Raw genomic sequence first — 18,666 nt, forward strand, 5'->3', positions numbered from 1 at the left:
CGACTGGGATACATTTATGAGTGAATCTAGTTTGTTGAGACAAGAAAAATGCCTCCGTGCTGATTTGTCATGCCAAAGGGTGAAGCAGTGGTCTTAGGCTTTATTTTAAAAAATATGCTTTTACTGACCAGCATTGGCCCTAGCAGGCCTGAGGTTGGTGTGGCCACCTATTACCCTAAGTCAAACTGTTTTACAAACAGAAGAATGGAAAACTACATAGTAAAAACATATCCAAGGAACTGTTACTTATAACGGGTTCACAGAACAAAATACTGAACCAACACCTTAAAGGATGCAGAATGTATTCTAAAATAGCTTGCTGACTTCAATCATGCACATTTAAAGAATACATTGCGAAAGGATGAGCATTTACAGGGATGTTGTTTTATTCTTTTCATTTATCAGCAAACACTGGTGCTTACAATAATGCAAACACTCACACACACATAGTGCTCTACTGTCACCAGTAAAGCATGGCAGCATGTGGTTTTCTAACAGTGGTAGAATGAATATGTAAAGAACACAGCTAAATAGAGAGTTGAAAGACCCCCTAGATGAGGGCTGGCCTTCAGTCACACACACACACCCAGCCACACACACACAGAGACACTGGTCCATTTAGGCAAAGACAACCAGCACTTAATCCAAGGTCTGTAAGGGAAATAGCTGTTAACAGATCAATCACATGTAGGATGGGACCAACTGAGAGGCAATCCATCTCTGGCTAAGGCCTTATGCTAATGAGAAGTGTCACTGCGTTGCTGCTGAGAAACGCACATACACTCCCCTTCCACACACACACACACACACACACACACACACACCTGCTAAGATGTTTTTGGTGACAAAAAGCTAGGGTGTAAACTTTAATTTAGTTATTCAGGAAAATGATGTTGTCATACAGGTATCACAAGTTATTTGGTAAAGTAGTTTTTATTTATGGATATTGGGGAATGACCTCAGTACAGGCAGGGACAGGGAGTTAGAATGGGAAAATAACTAAAAGTTTAAAGGCATGCAAAAACAGGTGACAAAATTCAACAGAGGCTGTCTGGTAACAGATTGATCTGACAGAGAGTAAAGAGTACATAGGGTAATAAGTATTAGGAATGGTAATTGCTGAGGGCCCAATTTATACCTTCAATTCAAGTCTACCGTCCGCTTATCCACAAAGGCTGTGTAACATAAATTTTGTCTTCTTTACCCACCCGCTAGGGTCCACTCTGCCCAGGTCTAGTGACCATGTTGACCGTGTCCGCCAGCAGGTACAACAATAACCTCAGTCAGAGGGTCGCGTCAGACACGCTGCAGTTGAAGAAAACAGCAAGTCAGAACCTGACTTTATTCTTTCTTTTCAGTTTGCTTCCTTTTCTCCTCTGAGTTGACAGTGTATAACCCAGACATTATCTCCACTTCAGAGACTGCAGTGAAAACTGCATGCAGGAACACTAGGATCAAGATGCTTGTGTACACAGACAGATACGTGAAGAACTTTATGAGTGGCAGAGGAAGGCAGCCTCAAAAAACCAACTGGTGCAGGTAAGCTTGAAATTGTTCATACCACTAGCAGACTAACAGTGCCTTGCAAAAGTTTTTTGCTACAATCAAACCTGTAATTAAAATGTTTTTTAATTTTATTTTAGGTGATGGATCTGCACAAAATTGTTTAAGTTAATGAAGTGAAATGAGAAATGCATACTAAAAAGAATTAAAAAAGAAAAAAACTGATATTTCTGGCATGTACATATGTATTCTTTGTAATGAAGTCTGTGAAAAGTTCTGGTTCAACCAATTACCTTCGAAAGTCAAATTATAAGTAAAATGTAGTTCATGTTTGTGCAATCTGAGGGCCTGATCTACTAAGATCCCAGATAAGGAGTGCTAAATTGCTTATGCAAAAAAGAAATGCACATGCATTAATTGGGCGGGTTGCGAGTGATCCACTAAAAGTAATCCACTAAGAGTAATTGGCAGCACTAACCCAGCTTCAGAGAGTCTATAGAAGGGGGAGCTTGGTCATGCTGACTGAGACGTGCACACTCACTCCATACACATGCTTAAACATGGATGGTTTTCTTTTAATTCGGTCTGACAGAACCAAGGAGAGCGGTAAGAACAGAGGAGGAGGTCTGGCTGTGTTTGTGAATGATAGATTGTGCAACTCTGGGCATTTAACTATTAATGAGATGTCCTGCAGAAAGGACAGCTGTTGGCATGAGTCCATATTATCTGCCATGGAGGTTTACTGATGTTATTGTGATAATGGTGTATATCCCCCCTCTGCTAATTCGCCAGCTGCCTGTGATGTCATCCACACTGTTAACAGCAGACTGCAAACATAGCATCCCCAGGCCCTTTTCCTGATCTCCAGGGACTTTAACCATGGCTCCTTGTCCTTCACTCTCCCCACCTACAACTAGTATGTAACTTGCTGCACCAGCAACAATAGAAAACTGGACTTTTTGAATGCCAATAACAAGGAGTGTTATGGAAATTTTTAGTGCCTTGCTTGATTTGCTCCTTGATACTCTACAGGAACTGACAAAAGTATTAGAACCCCTCAGTGTTGTTCCATTCTTCTCTTATATAGTCTTAGAGTAATGGTTTCTCAGCCTTCTGCTTGCAGCTGTGTGAGATGATATGTATGCCACACTGTTAAGATTATGTCTAGGACAACAGGTCTCATGAGAGTCACCTTGAAAACTGTTGTAGCTTATAGAACTTTTGCTTTGTCTGGTCAGAACGATTTGGAAGCTCTACTGAGCGCATCTCCAATGCTGTAAAAAATCTTTCTCTCTTGCAAGATTATAATAAAGCTGACTCTGAGTGACAATCATCGGTCTCTGTCTTGGTAAAAACAAACAGGAGGCATACAGCTCATCACCTCTTCCTCCTCAGGAGGGCTCAGATCACAACCTGGTTAAACATCAGCCTGTATATAAACGGCTTGTACACAGAGAACCAGCTGTGATATGCACACTGAAAGACAAATGGTGTGGAAAAGCTCTGTGCTCCTCATGGGGAGGACATTGACAGCATCACAGACTACATCATGGACTACATTAAGCTCTGTACGGACAACACTGTGCCCCTCATAAGGTACAGTGTTTCTCCAATACCAAGCTCTGGGTTAACTGTGAAATAAAGGTTCTCCTCAAGGACAAAAGGTGAGCTCTATGTTTGGAAACAATGAGGATCTGAGAGCTGTACCAAGGAAAACTGAGAAGAAAGATCAGGGATGAAAAAACACCTACAGAAAGAAGACGGAGGACCAGCTACACCAGAATAACATCAGTGGGGTTTGCAAGAGCCTGAAAACAATTTCAGGTCACAAACAAATTCTCAGGGTGGCTCTCAGGAGGGCTCAGATCACAACCTGGTTAAACTTCAGCCTGTATATAAACTCTCAGGCTGTAGGAGAATTAGGGTGGATGAAGGATCTGAATCAGTACTTTAACAGGTTTGATCAGATGAAGACAGCCTGAAAAAAAAAAAAACAACTGGTACTGTTAAGCTCAGAATTATTTATACCCCTCAGAGATTAGCAGCCCAATGAGCCTTTTCAGTCCTGTCAGAATCCATCTGCCTCCAGGAACTAACTTAGTGGTCACTGTCAGGTCATTCATGAATGCCCGGATTGGCGGATTTAAAACTTGGACATAGGACCTCGGCATTTTGGTTCGACAGATTTCACCAACATGTTCATAACTAGTGCAAACATGATGAATGAGATGGTGCAGCTTGTAAAGATTCCCACCTCCAATCCATACAGGAGGGTGGGAGAAGCATGAATGATATCAACAATTAAAAGCAAATCTTTCTACTGCCTGACAGAAGCTGTTTCATTGCTGTGACATGACTTAAAACCAGTCTGACACTTCTCATAAATGCCATATAACTCTACATGGTCCTGTAACTGAAGAAAAATCACCTTCTCTAAAATTTTAGAAAGGAAAGACAGCTTTGACAATGGAAAATTTTGAGAGAACATTGGGGTTAAAGTGGCTCTTTTAAATGAAGAGGTTGTATAACAGCATGTTTGAAAGACGCTGGCACACAACAGCATTTTGAACACCATTCACAAAGTGAAACAGGAGCATTTAGGCAAAAAGAATCATAAGATTTAAAAGAGAGTTTGCGGCTTGCAGATATTCACAGACACAAAATTTGAAATAAACTGAGTCTTAGCAGTTTTGACAGCAGCCTGATACCCAGTTAAACAGTTTTTCTTTTACATTTCCAAAGAAATGTAAAGCCTGTTCTTCTTCCATTTTTTCTATCCATGCCAACAGGTGCATCTAAGCGCACAAGTGTGCTCAATGAGCCACGGCTATGTAGCTGGTTTCAGCGTATAGTCTTAAAAGGAGCAATGGCGTCTATGATGTTCGTACTAATAGAGTTAAAACCTTCCAGGAGTTGATCAACATTTGCATGCTGGTGAAACTCCAGAGAGGGAAGCTCAGTCTGTTAAAGCAGCTTAGAACTGTGACGCTTTCTGTGATCTGAACTGGTGACCGGAGTGCACAGAGGCACGCGAGCCAGGCACAGACATTAAAAGATTGAACTCAAATAAAACAGGCAGATGATCAGAAATGCCAGAATCAGTATTCTCCTGAACATCTCCATGAAAACCAAAAGTAAACACCAAGCCTGGGTGTGTATCTTTTTTGTGTGTTGGACCACTCACTAACTGATTCAAATTGAATGAGCCGATTAAGTTCAAAAAGTCTTTCGTTAGTCACTTGGTCTCGCATCACACATGAATGTTAAAATTTCCAACAATCAAAATCCATTCATAATCTGAAATAATTGCTGACAATAAGTCTGCAAAGTCCTGAAGAAAGTCATAATTAAATAGGCAGCCGGTATACAACCACGCAGAGCAGCGGGATTCACATTTTATCTCCACAAAGCAGGAAAAACTGTCAGATGAATGCTGCCAACATAAAAAAAGCATTGGAACACAACAGCGACTCCACCTTTACCTGCAGTTTGAGGGGAGCTACAGAATCCATAATCAGGAGAAAGAAGTGTGAGAATGGGTTAAACACACCAGCTCGAAGCCATGTCTCAGTCGGGAACCCAAAATCCAACGCTCTTGAAGTAACAAAAGTTTAGTCATTCAGTATTTAAAGTTTTGTTTTCTAGAGAACTAGTATTGATAAGAGCCGAGCAGACAACCACCTCATCTATGGCTGCAGCCGAGGCCTGACTCAGTAGATGAAGATTGCTGTGCTCCACACCACATTACACTAAGTGTAGCAGAAAGTGAGGCATGGTAAAAGTCCCCAGAAATTGCCACAAATACACAAATGCATTCAGGTGTTGTGCCTGTAGCTTAACAACTGTGCTGATGACATTGCATGCGGTATTGGCACCAGCTGATGGTGGAATGTATACGGTTGCTGAGATAACATTGGTGAACGCCCTTGATAAATATTATGGATGAAAATGTACAACTAACAACATTAAGGCTGCAGACACAATATATCACAGTAAAGTCCTGGATCACACCATTTGTTGTTGACAAGCACTACTATCCCAACTTTTTGCTGCTTCTGTTCAAATCTGTCTGTCTGTAAATTCAGAAAGCCCAGAAGAGAGACACAGGGGTTGGGGATATCACCCTGCGCACTACTGCTCTGCATTCACAACACACTCTCTTTAGCTCATTTTGTATTTTATGTTGCGATGGATATAATTTGAGCCAATCCAATCCAACTTCATTTGTAGAGCACTATAAAACACCTTAGCGAACCAAATTGCCGTAAAGAGTTGAAAATAAAACACGACTCGCACAGGACAAAAATACGATTAAAACATGGGTGTTTTAATCGACACAAAAAATCTGAAAAAAACATCACTTAAAAATAAAATGAAATAAAATAAAATTAACTCTTTACAAAGAGAAATGCTGATTAGCTGCTCCTTCTTGTTGCTATGGTTTTGCATCATAACAAATGGCCAAAGGTAAAGAAGTGACAGCAGAAACCCTTTAAGGTGCACAAAAGCTGCAAAAAATTTAAAAAATTGAATCAATCACTTGATAATACAGGAGCTAAATTTATACAGTATGCCACGCCACAATACAATCATCAATATTTGAAGAAACCATGGGACAACAAGGACACTTCAAAAATTATTTGTTTGTCAAAAATTATTGACAAGGACTTAACCAGACGCCGCTAGAAATGGCTGCCAGGACGCTGACTATATAACTGTAAGAGCTATAGAAGTTTCCAATAAAGACTAGTTGTGTTCTACATGTGACAACAATCTATTATATACTAAAATACTGGACTAAGAAGTATTGTTGAAAGACAAGGGTCTTGGTTTCCAAAGAAACATCCAAGACTTTCTAAAGGCTCCCAAAACCTTGTGGGAGAATGTTATGTGATGAAAACAAACTTCAACCTTTATACCACAGATCCAGCAGGTAAGTGTGACCCAAGAAAAAAGACTTCTCATCACCGAAAGAGCACCATGTCTGCAGTAAAACATGGTGGTGGCAGCATCATGTACTGGAATTACTTTTCCTTGGCTGTAACTTGGGCTGGTGAGGTGGATAAATAGATCTAAATAGAAGGTAATTTTGACCCTTGGACAACCTTCAGGGGTCTGCTAGAAAGTTAAAAATGAAGAGGGGTTTAATTTACATCAGAGTGATTTCAAACACACATCCAAATCTACAATATAATGACTTCAATTGAAGAAAATGTATTTATTTTAGAATGGTCTAGGCGAAATCAATAACTAAATTTGACAGAAAATCCTTGGCATCACCTGAACAGAGATGTGGACAAGAGATGTCCTCACAATCTGAGGGATTTGGAGAAAGCAAGTGGGCAAATATTGCAAAGCCAAGATGTGGCCTACCGAAGAAGACTGAATGTTGTAATTAAATGCATAGGTAATTCACTAAAGTATTACTTTAAGGGTGTGCATATTTGTGCAATTGGGATTTTGCATCTAGTTAATTAATCAATTATTTGATTAAGTTTCATTTTAACTGATTTATCATTTAGTTGAGCTGTACATAATAAATGACACATTATAGATAAAAAAAGGTTTGTAGTATTTTATCATAGGCTGATTTGTTTATGTCAAAAACCATGTCATTGTAATAAGTTGTATGTGCACTTTAAAGATCTAATGTAGATGTACAGTAAATTCCATGTCATACTTCTTCTTTTCATCCACTGTTAGTATTACTGTTGCAGAAACACTTACAGTTCTGTTAGAATAATATTTAGAAATGACTATTCTGTTCATCATATACCTTTTTTTTGTATTATGAATTTGGCTTAGAAGTATCTATCTGTAGGTAATCCATCAGAACTCCCCTGTGGGCAACAGCCTTAACTGAGTAAAGCCAAGTAGCTCATAATAAGTTGTTTCTATGAATTTATTTATTAAGTGAGTGTAACTGTAAAGGTTAGTTAGACTTCTACCTTGACGGTTTAGGAGCAATTTTCAAAATTAAGCTGGTTCTGCTGAACATGGCTGGTGTGGTTTAAAGTTTAGAAAAATTCAGCCAGTGGGGTTAATTTCAGAAATGCACACAAATTGTGTATAAATTTGCTGTACTTTGGGAATGAGCAAAATGTAATGAATGACATAATTCAACCTCAAAGTACACAATGCTACATGGCCTCAGCACAGTGAAAGCAAAATGAAATTTGTCTGGTTTTGATTTACGGAGAAGGTTTGTGTCTTTGTTTCGTGTGAATGAGAGGGAGGATTGTTGGAGCATAGCATACATAGTTAAAATAGCTGATGTCAATTTGTTTGTGTGTTTGACAGTAAGTGACAGTAGGGGTAAATGTGTGTGGTGATGTGTTTTTGTTCAGGCACAGCCACTGTCTGCTGTCTGGCCCTGTCTGTGTCTGTAGATTTTCCTCCTCTTTCCTTTCAGCACTCCATCTTCCTCCTCCTTCTCTTCTCCTCCTCGTCCTATCTTCTGTTCTGTGTCACACGCTTGTTTGTCTCCTTTTGGTTTCTCCTCCTGTTTTTCAGCTACAGTGTATTTAATTGTAACAGGGTACATATGTGGCCAATTTGGTCACAATACTTCATGCTCCTTATACAAGGGCGAGCCAGCAACTAGGAAGAAAGAGAGCAGACGCTACACAAGGTTAAAACAGATGATAATTTATTTCAATAAAAACATAAATATCAGGCTGCACGGTGGTGCAGTTGGTAGCACTGTTGCCTTACAGCAAGAAAGTCCTGGGTCTGACTCCTGGCTGGGAGTCTTTCTGCATGGAGTTTGCATGTTCATCCCGTGCATGTGTGGGTTCTCTCTGAGTACTCCAGCTTGCTCCCAGTCCAAAGACATGACTGTTAGGTTAATTGGTCTCTCTAAATTGCCCTTAGGTGTGTGAATGGGTGTGTACATGATTGTTTGTGTGTTGCCCTGCCATGGACTGGCGACCTGTCCAGGGTGTACCCCGCCTCTCGCCCATAGACTGCTGGAGATGCGACCCACTATGGAAGAAGCGGTATAGAAAATTAATGACTGACATAAATATCATAAAATTGGTTTAACCCTATAACCCAAGCTAGGCCATTTAAATAGGTTAAAATAACTCCATCTCAGGATGTGTAGAGGACGATCTGCAGGACTGTTCTCCTGGTATTTGCGGGTTCCACTCAACTTGGTGTTGCTGGGGAGAGTGAAAGTGCTTTTCTATCTCAGCTCATTTTACCTGGTGACCAATAAGTCTCTGCACCACAACTGTGTATCAGCAGCTGATTGCTGTGCTACAGTCCACCTCTTGAATCTACAGCCAAATCAATTGAGTCAATAATTATCACACTGGAGTTTCAAATTTAACACTTCAGATTCTAAGATAGCATCTGTTTCGATACAAACTGAAAGAACAAGCTAACATAAACTAGGCTAGGGACTTTACACAAAAATGTTCATTAATAAAACAAAAAAAATAGCGCATTCAATTAAACCTTTTAAATTAAACCTTGAGATGACATTGGTTGTGAATATGTCTTGCAATCAGAATGTTTTAGGTTCAGTTCAGTTCCTACAAATCCTACAGGTGTTGGGTAAATAAATTTGTTTGTGTATGTGAGTGCAACTAGGGTAAAATGCTCTAAGTGCTTAGGGTGACTTGTACAGTACTATTTTGTGGCTGCGGCTCAGATGGTAGAAGTTCATCCTGTAACTGATGGGTTGCCAGTTCAAACCCTCGCTCTGTCTGTCTCAGTCACTTTGTCCTTGGGCAAGACACTTCACCTGACTTACCTGCTGATGGTGGTCAGAGGGCTCGGTGGTGCCTGTGTATGGCAGCCTCACTTCTGTCAGTCTGCTCCAGGGCAGCTGTTGCTTACAATGTAGCTCTGTAGTGTCAGTGTGTGAATGTGTGTATGAATGGGTGGATGACAGAATGTAGTGTGAAGCACTTTGGGGTCTCTGGGGACTTGATAAAGTTATACAAGTTTAGGCCATTTACCATTTTAATTCAGTCCATGTACAATTTGAGGAAGCTGTGCACTGGTGGTAAAACAATTCTGTAATGGACTCCTAGATATGAGGCTGTCCTGGTGCTTGCTGGACATCCTGAAACCTTCTTCACTGCAAATGATCTTCTCAACTTGAATTAGTTGATGATCCAGAAAACCATTCTTTTTTCAGCAACAGTTTGCTGCATCTGAGGCCATTTTGCCACGGTACTGGCTACATGCTTTTCTTTAGATATAATCATTGCTAACACAAGGACTTTAACACAATAAGCACAAGCTCATCTGCATTTATTAAAATAATCATTCTTCCAATCAGATCAATATAAGGTATTTGTAAGCTCACAAATATCTTTCAATCTATTTTTAGTGTTGGCTGTTCAAAGAACCGTTGGACGTTTCCAGCATAAATCCCTAAACATTAGGCCCGGTAATCAAGAGGGAATAAAAGAGTAATGAAAGCAGACACATTGTTTAAATCAAATGTAAATCAACCAACTACCCATGAGCACGAGGTGTCATGCAGCAAAACTTAATCAGAGTGTAGACCAGGTATGGGCAAACCATGGATTTTTAATCTGGCCAGCCAAATATTGGTACAAAATTGTCCAAATCATAGCTGAGACTGCTGTTGGGCATCTCCTCACTGCAATCTCTCCTTCAGGTCATTCCTTCTTTTGTTTTCATGGAGCTGAAATAATACAATGCACTACTGCGTAACACTTTGTTGTCTTCTTCTATTAACAGTCACCTGGTGGCAAGGGTGAATCCTTAAGTTAGTCAGCCAGATGACTGTGCAGATTCTCAGTCATCCAGGTCATGGCAACAACAGCCAGCCAGCCAAATTGCAAAGATGAGTGTACCAAAGAAAAGAAAAGTCGACAAGCTACCATCCGAGAGTGCAGCACCAAGGCAAGTTATTAGCTGGCATTTAAAGTAGCGAAGACCGGCAAGCTTTTCCCCAAAGTGGAGCTGTTGAAAGAGTGCATGACAAAGACGACAGGTATCTTGTGCCTCAAGAGCAAGAATAAATTTGAAAAATGTTGTTTATGATGCAGGAGAGTGACTCACCTTGTTGTGCTAATTGATGAATACTTAGTTTTCAAGCTAAACAAAAAGCTGACTCATTTACATTATATTCACTGGAACCGGACAGAAGTAACAACTTAGAGGGCACTGCTCAGCTTTTAATTTTTATCAGAGGCTCATCTAGAGGCTCAAGCTACCTTTTAGTATAATTTAAATCAAATCAAGTTAAATTTATTTATAAAGCACATATAAAAACAGCTGTCACTGGCCTAAACAACACCCAAAACAACTAAATACAACAACAGTTCATAAGCCAATCTTCATGCTGTAGTGGCCAGTGAATACAATTGTGTTTTAAGAAGAGACTTTGAAACAAAAAGAGTTGATCTAGGGGGCACATAAGGCCTTCAGGGGTCAGACAGGTATACAGGAGCCTGCCCTTTCAGGCTCTATAAGATAATCAATAAAACTTTAAAATCAATTCTGAAACAAACAGGTTGCCAGTGAAGGGAAGCGAGCACTGGGAAGATATGTTCATGTTTTTTGTTTGTGTTAAAACTTGAGCTGCAGCATTCGGATGTAAACTTTTAAAGTTTACATATTTTACAAGTGGCTTCGCTACATGGTTGTAAAAATGTGTAAACTCAAAGTTTGCAAGTTTTACAACCATATAGTCACAGACTACAAAGCAAAGCTGAGTCTATTTTCAGGACAAATGTCACATAAATCTTTCACTCATTTCCCTATGCTCACTATGCTGAATGAGACCCTCCGACATGTGGAAAAATATAACGGAAATTACTGGACAATCTGCATAGACAATCCCGCCCTTGGTTCTCTGATTTTGAAAAAATTGAGACGTCACTTCAGCTAGTGCCATGTCCCTTCTCACAAGATCCTAAAACAGCACTGTAAGAGGTTTAGTTGGAACTGATCGATCTTCACTGGGACCCCATCTTAAAGGAAGAGTTCAGCTGGGTAAACTGGGTGAGTTTTATGCTTTATTAAATGAAGCCAAATTTCCAAACACACAGAAGGTGGCAAAAAAGGTGCTGGTGTTGTTTGGCTCAACAAAGTTCTTCCTACTAAATGGGAATGTAAGTGATATTTTAATGCTTTTTGTATGCAGGGCATGTGAATTTCCCCAGTGTGTGAAATAATAAAATCCACACAATGGGCAAATCTTGTGTGTGTGAACTGATATTTATTGGAGAGATTTTGCATCAATAAAACATGTTCCATCCATCTAATGCTGGCCTGACCCACCTCTTGCTTTTTTAAAGTCAAGGTGTCCCCTGATCCAAAACGTTTGCCCACCCTTGGTGTAGACAATAAAGTTCTTCTTTTAGGAATTACATTATGTGTTTTTTATATTTTAAGGTGTGTTACTAGGAATAACCAACCAACATTATGATATAAAAACTGAAACCGTTAACTGCTTAGGTTCTGAATGCATAAACTTACATTTTTACTATTTGAACAAAGAGGAATCCACTATCACTATAAAATATATTTCATCATAAAAATTTGATCACAAAAATGAGTGACTTCTAAAATCCCTTAGGGTTTGGTAATGATCAATCCAAATAACAAATAACATAACCACGTAGTGGTAAATAATATTTACACATCAATTAATTTTTCTATTAACCTGTTAAGAAAAATTCCTGCAGCATATTTTTTTTGTGTTTCTCTACACACCGTCTTACTGTCTTCCTACCCGCTGTCCCAGCTTCCAGCAGTTATTTTTGTGGCCGACGAGCCATCCCTGGTACTATAATCAGCATAACTGTGGTGGACTGCTCATTATGCTAGGGTTGCGCTGTGATTTAGACAAAGTGTGATGAGATGTCTTTGCTTCTCTGAGGGGAAAACACTAGTTGAGACACATTGAGCTGGATCAGGAAAAAAGAACGTGGTCTAGAGAAAAAAGGGAAGGACACGGTTGAGCATGCAATGGATGGATGGATGGATGAATGGTATTACAGTGGTATTAAATAAAAACTCATATCAGTGTAATAGAAAAGGCCATTTTGAAGACAATGTCCACACTGGAAAGAAAATGTAGATTCTGTAGATGAAATGTCTGCATCTCTGCTAAACTCCTACAGATTTTGTTTATTGCAGAAAATAATTTCACCTATTGTTAATGAGATTTGGTGAAGTTGTGAATACACAACTTCTCTGGAGAGGCATACTGACTCAGCCTTGTCTCTTTCGTGGTTTTCCCACACGCTGTTTCGCAGGGAGCCCTCCACATCACATTTTTGAGCACTGCCATAGATTTTTGGTCCTGCAGGTGTTAGAGCAACCTGGCGTGCAGTTCTTTCTGGCGCGTCCCATGACATCTGCCTTGCTCTGTACTAGCGCTTTGCCAGGACTGCAGGAGGGTTAAATATTCTTGGAGGGGGCATGGTTCTGGAAATCCTTAGTCCTAAATTAAAGTTTAAAAAATTCAAACATAATTACTAAGCTTACAATTATTAAACTTGAGTTAATAAATCAAGCACTAAAATCTAAAACTAACCGAACCTTGCATCTTCCTTACTGTGAGCTCTGAAGCCTTGGCCAGGTGATGTCTCTGGTGTTGCACATTTTCACATAGTTGAATGGGAAATCTTAAATCAACACAAATGTCTATGACAGGCTGTTGGATTCCAGTTTGACCTTTGTCAACCTCATAGCCTTACAGCTGTATCTTCCAGGCCAGATCCAGAATGTGGCTGCCACTGAAATCACAGGTTACACATGGCCACTGTGCATTGGCCTCTACTTAAACTGAGCTGCACCAAGCTAAGCTGAACACACCTCTGGATCCATTGGCCAAGCCAACAAAAGCTGTTTGTTTTCACAGCTGAGGTCTAGAATTACAGATTAATATTAATTTGTGATAAAAGTATCAGGCTTTATATATTTCAGTATTTATAGGACGTCTTCTGAATGGACTATAAATGTCGACTTTAGGACTATAAGACGGTGTATGTTGTCATCCTGCCTTGAGGTGGTACCTCTTCAGCCTCAGGTTCAGTTACAGATACAGCTACATCAGCTGTACTTAGTGGTTTGGGTTTCCCAGTCGGCTCAAAACACAACACGCCTTTGAGGTTCAGATTCCTCCAGTTTACAAAGTGAGTCGTCAGTAGAGAAAATGTATACCTCTTTTTATTTCTTGAAATCCCAGCATCATTTGAGAGTAATGTATTTCCTAACAACCGTTTCCCACTGTTCTTTGCTACTGCTATTGTCTAGGCTGCACCTGCTGCTGTCTCAAAGCTGTAACAAAGAGAAATGAGAACAAGACTTCCTGTCCAAACAAATTGAGCATGGAGATGGAAGGGAACACTCTTAGATCTGCTTGGCACTATTAAACTTTGGTTTATTTGCATGGTGAATTTATTTGATTGGAAAACAATGCTGAAGTCTGAAACCAAAGCACAGCGTATTTGTGTATTCTGTTCGAGAGACTGCTCTGGAATCTCTGGAGACCATTGTGCAAAGGATTCTTGATAACATGAATAACATTATGGAGAACCCTGAGGATCCACCTTATGGGACTGTAAAACAACAACAACAGAGTATCTTCAGTCAGAGGCTTCTTCAAAACTGCTGTAATACTGACCTCTACAGGAGATCCTCCCTGCCCACAGCCATCTGCACCTATGAGGTCTTTGAAGAAACTTGGATTATGATAGTTACTGGAACATGTAGCTTCCCTTTAGGATCACTTTTTAAATTGAACAAAAGTGCATCTGATGACTTTCCGGAATAAAATAATACTTCAAAACAAGTCTTCTAGCCAAAAAAAGAGCTGATAAAATGTTTCTATTTTAAACATTTACCTTCCAGTAACCTTACCTCTGTTAACACTATGAAGAGTAATAAACCTATTTACAATCATAGTGTCATTCAGCTCAGTACCTTAACATCCTGACTCAAGTTGCAGCTCAGCCAACCATTTGTAGAATCTGGAGAAACTGCTTTTGTTGTTTTTGTGTATTCGTACCATAAAGAGCCTACCAAAGGCCAATAGACTTACTGTGGAACCCCAGGTCTCAACTGTTATTATTCATAGGGGCGGACTCTTGGTTATTTCTTTTGAGTCTTTATTTGAGATCCACCATTACAGATAGTTGCGAACTGCTGCGGCTTGTTGCGATGAGGCCTTGTATACAATGAGCTGCTGAATGGCACAATGACTTCAAATAAGTTTCATGGTAAACTCCCTCTGCACTAAAGAAAGGCACAGACCCTGTTGTGTATTGAGCTGTGTATTGGTTGTTTGCTGTTTTCTAGTTTTTGAAAATAATTAAAAAAAACAAGCTAAGAGCACGTCTGTGCTATGTTTTCTATTGAAAAGAGTGAATAGAAGAGATCATGGGTGATCCTTTGTACCCCATGGAGCAATAATGTGATCCCATCTGGAGAGGTTATACTGAGGCCTGGCTCATAGTGTCAGATTTAACAGACTCACAGACTACATTTTTGTAGTTGGGACAGCTGGCGCTCTTCAGTGCGTGAGAAGGGACCTCTAGTGGCAGTTTCTGCAAAGTACGGATTCTGAGCTGTACCCTTCTGGAAAGTAAAATGAATTCAATAACTTTTTATGACAATATTCACATAATTATACCACAACAACAAAGTGAACAAAGTTTATTAAGAAATAACTCACATATCCATATAACATTCAAAATTAGGCTCCGGTGCTTTCTGTTTCAACTCATCATTTATAAAATGTTTCTACTGAGGCCTGTTCCTTTAGGAGAACCATGCAGAAGGTCAAACATTGCTAATGCATTTCACCATTAAGGCCTTTATAGTGGTCAAGTTGGCATGGCAGCCCACTTATACAGAAATACACCTTAGAAATAAATACTCCTGAAAAGACCAGGAGAAACAAACTTCCCTGGTCGGACAAAAACAACACTAACACCATCCCTTAAGTGACAGCATCATGCAATTGGTACATGACGTCTAGTCTGCATAGGAGGTAAAATAATAGAAACCAAATTTAGAAAGATTCTTCAAAAAGAATGGCCCCAAGCATACTGGACCTCAGACTACAATGAAAATTTATCTTTCAACACAACGACAGGAAGCACATGGCCAAAATAACAAATGAGTGGCTTCAAAAGCAGTCTGTGAATGTCCCTGAATGATCCAGTCAGGGCTTAATCCAACTGGGAAGACCTAAATGTGACTTGAGACTGATGCTACCCATCTAAACTGACTTAGACTGAGAGGATCTGCAGGGAGGTATGGAAAAAAAATCCCCAGAACAGGTGTCACTAGATAGTAAAGACATTCCAAAAGAGCAGAAGGCTATATTAGCATTAAAAAACATGCAAAAGCTTACCTTGAATTACATATTCATACACAGATGAGAACTGATATGACACTGTACTAATAATCTTCTATTATTCAGACTGTGCTCCAAATACAATGAGTAAAAGTAATAAGTTGTTGACATCATGTAGGGTCACGTCTGTGTACTGGTAAGTTATGAAGAGTGCAAAAGAGATGGAGGAAGAAAAGAGACTAAAGACAATGAAGGACTGTCCGGCTGACACACAGAACCAAGAAGTCGTGCCCAAAAAGACCAAGCTTTTTGGATAAAATTTGATTCCATTGTTTTTATTCACTGTAATATTATTTGATCTGTCAGCAAGATAGATTTTCGCTTACAATTCAGTTCTGATTTCAAAAGCGACATACTGCTGAACCTTCAAGACATTTGCCAAGATGAAAACAGTCATTCCCTCCGTGGAGAGGCAACCTTGGGATCAAGTTGACCTAATGTGCAAAGATTCTCAATCCACTGAGCTGATGGAGCTGACAGGGTGCTGCCACACTCCCTGTCAGTGGCTGGGAGTGTGGCTGGTTCCATCTGGCCTCTGCTTGGGTGGTGATGTGCCCTGGGTTCTCGGGTCTCTGGGTCCACGGCTGGATCTGCTCCAGTGTAGACGGCTGTCAATGCCACCTATGGGCTCGTCACTGCAGCTCCCTGGGCCTTCGGCACTGTGGCTGCTGGGTGGTTCCCCTAGAACTCTGCCCTGCTCTTCTCTGGGTGGGGGGTTTCATTATGCTGTATATTCCTCTGATTTCGTTTTGATTTCCTCTGAAATTTTTTTTTTTTCAATTTGTCTTTGTGAGATATAGTATGTGGAGCTTTATGGTTAAAATTGATTTAATCCATGTTGAAAAAAGGCTGTAACATAAACTGTGGAAAAAGTGAAAGTGAATAGCTGTGAATATTTTACAGATACCTGAATATGCCAAATGATCTTCTGTGTAGTAATCAGTGTCAAAGTGTTCCTCTGCATGTAGCTTTTACATCTCTGCTTTGCAACTTCATGGTTCCTGTAGTATGAATGCATATTTGCTGAGGATCATATTCCCTTAACTACCTGACGTGTGGTTGTAGTTTCAAAAACAGGGACATTTTGTGTTGAATTTTCAAATACAATTTAATGTACATCTGTTTTCATTTACACACACACATCCAAACTATTCACTCATTTTGAATTTGATGCTTATAACATGTTCCTAAAAATCTGGGACACAGACATGTTAACCACTGTGTTACATCACATTTCCTTTCAACAACACTAAGTAAGCTTTTGGGAACTGAGGACACTAATCGCGGTTTTCATTGACGTCACCAAAGTCGCAGCCTCACTTCTGGTCCGCCATCTTGGGTGTCTCCGTATCGCTTCACCATTTTCACAACACTGCACTGGATAAGTATCTAGAGTTGTTACAGCCTCCTGATAAGGCCATGTACCTCAAGAAAATTGCGATGATCCAAAAGGTGGATTCATTTGTACTGCCTGTTGGTTTGTTAAACGCAAATCTGGACGATTGGCGGCAGAACTATTTTTTCATAGCCACATCAGGCAAAAATCTATGGTAAGTTCAATATTGCATTTTATTTGATAATTACATAATAGGTATATTACTAGATAATACATTTACAGTATAAGAGTAAATGTAAATTGCAGCCTACATCTAGCTGGTCAAGGTGTGAGAGCGCAGCTTACAGAAGTAGGTCACAGCGATGAGTGCTGGGTGGCAGTTCTGAGTGCTGCCACCAAGCTCAGAATCAACTGATCAGCTCACGGTCTTGACAGACTACAAAATGTGAACTGCACACTCGGGTGTGAATGAGCTTCAAGCCGTACAAATCCGCCTTGGATATCTGATTCAGCCTCAGTAGTCGATGTTGCAGGAATTGCCTGAACTATATGTGATTAGAAGCTCAGTGTGTGGGGTGTATGTTTCGTGTGTGTATGGAAGATGTTGACATTACTCCTCCGGACAGAGGTGGCGCTGTGTGCTGCCGTAGCTGAGAATCAAGAGTGAAGGAGTGACGTCGGTATTATTGTGTGTGTGGGGTGGGTAGAGACGGCGACCGGAGCAGCGGTGTATGAGTCTGTAAGCCCTGTGTTTTTACGTGCTGCAAAGTCATTAAAAAGAACCCCGAATCTCGTCAACAACTCAGTGTTTTGATGCTGTTTCTTCATGCTCAACTCAGCAACGTATGAGTGAGGGAGTTAACCCCGAGGAAACTAGTAACTTCGGCCCTGGAGAAAGCGTCTCCCCTGTGTCATCAGACTACGGTCAGGGGACAGAAACAGGAAAGATTAATAGTACTAACGTTTGATTTAGTGCATCAAACTGTTTCTTTTACGTGTTTACTGAATTTCACGTTTTAACTAACGTTTGATTTCAACTTCAACTTCATAGACTCCAATGCATTCCTAACGTGCGGTTGGTTCTATTCAATATAATTCTATGTAGAGGAGACCTTACCATGAGAGTGAATGGAGTTATCAGAACGCTGGTTTGTAGTGTATTAATAAAGTTTGACTGACTGACTTATCTGACTGTTTTGTTGACATTCTCTTTAGCACAGCTCCATCTAGTGGATGCATAACGCAACCCCAGTCAAACGTTTGACTGCAGTAGCTTCTATTCTATGCGCCTTATAATCCGGTGCGCCCTATATATGAAAAAAGTTCTAAAATAGGCCATTCATTGAAGGTGCGCCTTATAATCCGGTGCGCCTTATAGTGCGGAAAATACGGTAAATAAAGTCTTGAAATTATCTGTCTGTGCGGAATTTAATCTACGGTATATAATATGTTTCACTTAGTAATGAAG

At 40.1% G+C, this 18,666-nt stretch overlaps 1 protein-coding gene across 1 annotated transcript in view; it reads right to left on the reverse strand.

Annotated features, from left to right (window-relative positions):
- Positions 1-807: 807 nt before the first annotated feature.
- Positions 808-18,666, reverse strand: part of slc2a15a (solute carrier family 2 member 15a) — a 73,365-nt gene continuing 55,506 nt past the window's right edge. Inside the window, exon 13 of the transcript XR_007036098.1 lies at positions 808-824. The gene's annotated coding sequence lies outside the window, so the exon portion shown is untranslated. The remainder of the gene's footprint in view (positions 825-18,666) is intronic.

Source organism: Girardinichthys multiradiatus, chromosome 22 (assembly GCF_021462225.1).
Source record: "Girardinichthys multiradiatus isolate DD_20200921_A chromosome 22, DD_fGirMul_XY1, whole genome shotgun sequence".
NCBI classification, from domain to species: Eukaryota; Metazoa; Chordata; class Actinopteri; order Cyprinodontiformes; family Goodeidae; genus Girardinichthys; species Girardinichthys multiradiatus.